Genomic DNA, 4,220 nt, shown 5'->3' with positions numbered 1-4,220 from the left:
CTCGGTTTAGAAGTAGAACCATTCTCAGCATAGTGAATTTGAGAATTGTGATGAAATAATCCTTCTGCTGCTTGAAGTTCTGTCAGTAGTTCCGCTAATGAATAAATCCTTTTATTCATATTATAGTTCAGGCGGAACTGCTCAAAACTTCTAGGTAGCGTTTGGAGGATCATATCGATCTGGGTTTCCCCATCAATTTCTCCTCCAAGGATCTGTATCTCGTTCAGATAAGCCATCATCTTTAGGATATGATCCCTTACAGGAGTACCCTCTTGCATGGTGGCTGTCATTATCTTTCTCATGGCTTCTTGCCTAGAAGCCCTATCCTGATGACCAAAGAGTTCCTTGAGATTGTTCATAATATCATAGGCTGTTGGTAAATCTTGATGCTGATGTTGCAATACATTTGACATTGAAGCCAAAATGTAACACCGCGCCATCTCATCTGCTTTTACCCATTTCCTATGATATTCAATCTCCTCTTGGGTAGATTCACCAGTAGGTGCTTCAGGGCAAGGCTCGGTCAAGACAAATTTATAGCTTTCAGAATAAGGACAATGTCCAGGTTCCTTTTCCAATCTATGTAATTAGGTCCAGTAAGTCTATTCTGTTAAGATGGACAGTGGGTTGAAAGTCATCCTAAGAATCACAAATAACTTTTGGTAGAACTCTAAATTTAGAATAATATTGATTCCTCAAACAATACTATTTTAAATTAACCAACACCTCAAAACACCGTGAATTTTGTATGCCACGTTAGTGTGGACGTATACAAATTCAACATTTGTAAAAGGAGGGTTTTAACCCATTAATTTTATTATCTTGTCAACCTAACTTTTTGACAAATAAAATTAATAGTTGGTATCATTTAGTCACACAAATAATAGCAGTGACTCCGATGGGGAGGATACTATTAGATGTGTCTAAGTGTATACCACTACTTGACACTAAGTCCATTAATAAGATTATGCCCCTTCCGTTGGGAAAGATCACACGCTCTTAATTAACTTCCTATAGTCATCCAAAAATGGAAGTCTGTTCTAGTGATCCGCAAACAAGCTCATCCGTTATGGAGGAAGGCACTCAGAGCCAACGCGCAAGCTTGTTTGCATCACTTACAAACCAGTAATGGAGACCATGGGATTTACTTAAAAATTCCTCTCCCACTTAGTTATTTATAAATGAGGAATTTTAACTATGTTAGCCTACTAAACTTGTAAACTAACATGCACACACAGCACAATATAAAAGCAATAAATAGAAAATCTAATTTTCAACTATTATGGCTTTTGTCTCTAGTTCTCCTCCATATGTTGTCATCCCAAGCTGCTGCCATATTTGGCCACCGTCACCGGGTCTAGCTGTCGCCTTCATCTTGCTCCTAGTTCCGCTGCGCCTCTGGTCCTTAGAAGGTTCCACGCTTTGCAAGATTCGATCCGCGACATAAATAGAATTTTACATTTTTGATCCTATATTCCATAAAAGGAATATACATGTATCTAGATCAAAAATAAAATCCTAATAAAACTAAATACAGCTCCTGCTGTATTTTAATACAATCATGCACACACATATAAATGCCCTTGACATGTCCAAGGGTCCAATCACACACATAATAATTAAAAGTCATAATAGTTGGATCCTGCATCCACAAAGTTAGCACATCTTACTATTAACCTGCCTAAATTATGTATGACATGTGCATAATTAACGTAATACCAAATACACAGAGGCAAAACCCTAGCTCTGATACCAATTGTTGGTTGCTACTCGGAAAGCCTAGAGGTTCCACTGTACAAAAATTTTGTACAAAGGTCTGAACCTTTTTCCTAGCTACCATGTGTTCTTTTAAATTAAATTTTGGATCGCCTGCGGAACTTAACACGTTTGATCCAAAACTTAATTTATTTGTTCTTTTAGGTTTTGACTTGGATCTCTTGCAGAACTTAACACGTTCGACCCAAATCACCTTAAGTTATTAATTCCATTAAATATTAATTTCCATAATTGGTTCCCAGTACTGACGTGGCGAGGCACATGGCCTTCTTGGATATGGGAGCAACCACCACCGACTAGGCAAAACCTTTTATAGAAATTTAATATTTAATTTCCTAAAATAACTTTAGGTTAACCGAAAAGAACAATCAAATCACAAGGAAAAATAAAACAAAAGAACACAACTTTGAAAAACATATTCGAAATACTAGAACGTAAGCCTCTTGTATTTGGTATTATTTCCATAAATAACTAGCATGATGCGGAAAGTAAAATTACTAGTTATACCTTTTAGAAAAATCTCTTGATCTTCTACCGTATTCCTCTTCTAACCTCGGACGTTGTGTGGGCAACGATCTTCCGAGATGAGAAACCACCAATGAACCTTCTTCTCCTCCTAGCTAGGTTCGGCCAACACAAAGAAAGCTTTTCTCTCCTTCTTCTTCTTCTTCTCCAAGTAGTATCCGGCCACCACGAGAGCTCCAAGGGGAGAGAGAGGTTCGGCCACCACAAGAGGAACAGAGGGAGAGGATGATAATGACCGGCCACACCAAGGAACAAAAGAGAGAGAGAAATAATAGAAGTTATACCTCATGAAGGCACCCCTACCCCTTCTTTTATATTCCTTGGCTTTGTCAAATAAGGAAATTTATTTATAATAAAATTTCCTTAACTTTATTTGAAAATAATTAATTAAGAAAAAATAAATAAAATTTCCTAATTAATTGAATTGTGGTCGGCCACCTCATGGAGAACAAATAAGCCAATTTTTAATCAACAATTAAAACTTTCTTATTTGTCTTTGGAAATTTTAAAAAATAAAATTTCCCTTTAAAATCCCTTCATGGTTGATAAAAAGAAATTTCTATAATTTTAATTTTCAATCATGTGAATAATTTTTAAAGAGAAAAAATAAAATATCTTTCCAATCTACAAATAAGGAAAGAGATCTAATCTCTTTCTTTAATCTTTTGTAAATCCTTTTAAGAGAGATATTTTAATTTTAATTCTCTTTAATAAATTATATCTTCCACATAATTAAAATTAAAATTAAAAATCTTTTTTAATTTAATTATAGCCGGCCCTACTAGCTTTGGTTCAAGCTAGGGTCGGCCACCCTAAACCCATGCTTAGGCCGGCCCTAGCTTGATTCCAAGCTAGCTTGGTCGTCCCCCTTTAGATGGGTATAGAAGGTGGGTATAGTACTCTATAAATAAGAGGCTACGATTGGGACCGAGAGAAGGAATTGGTTTTGGTCTCCCGATAAAATTAAGCATCCCGTGTTCGCCCCGAACACACAACTTAATTTTATCAATAATAATTCATTCCACTAGATAACATTATTGAACTACCGCACCAATCCCAAATTACATTTTTGGGCTCCTTCTTATTATGAGTGTGTTAGTTGTTGGATCGAGACGCGCTAGAGGGGGGGGTGAATAGCGCTCGTGGCTACTTCGTTCGATTATCGGAATCGTAAAACGTTCGTAGAGTAATTAAAGCAGCGGAATAAAGGAAACAAACACAAGAACACGGTCGTTTACTTCGTTCGGAGCCTAGGTCGACTCCTACTCGAAGGCCCGCGATCCTTGATCGCTTTCCGTGGGCAACAACTATAAGCTCGTATGAATATTACAAACTAATTACAAATGTAACTGCAATTAAAATTATACCGACAACAGTAGTAGAAAAGAAATCTGAGCTCCAGGTCGTCGGAATGTTACAACAGCACTTCGGAAGCAGTACTTGAGCAGAACACAGTAGAATGGAAGCTTGGAAGTTGTTTTTCATTACTGCTGCTCGAAGACCCCTTATAAAGGGCATCCAAGGCGCCTTGAAAGCCTCTGAAGGTGCCTCCATAGCTCCGAGTCCACCGTGCAGATGAGCGCTGACCATTCTGCGCCTTATCACCTTGAAGGCGCCTTCATAGGTCTTCAAGGCGCCTCCATAGGCAACCGAGGCGCCTTCAGCCCTGCTTCGCGGCCAGGTCAGCTTTTGCACCCGAGGCGCCTCCAAGCTCCATGGAGGCGCCTCGGACACTGTTCATCCGAGGTTAATCTTTGCACTTTGGTCCCTGCAAGATACATTAATCCCAAATATACCCTGCAGCACAAAGTTAGCACATAAAGCATAATAGAAGTGATAATGATAGTCTCCGGACTATCCGAGCCTGACTTCGGGTTTCCAACCGGAAACCCTAGGTTGACCCGACGCCTGCTGTTCCC

This window comes from Zingiber officinale, chromosome 2B (assembly GCF_018446385.1).
Source record: "Zingiber officinale cultivar Zhangliang chromosome 2B, Zo_v1.1, whole genome shotgun sequence".
In the NCBI taxonomy this organism is placed as follows: Eukaryota; Viridiplantae; Streptophyta; class Magnoliopsida; order Zingiberales; family Zingiberaceae; genus Zingiber; species Zingiber officinale.
This window is presented reverse-complemented; position numbering follows the sequence as displayed.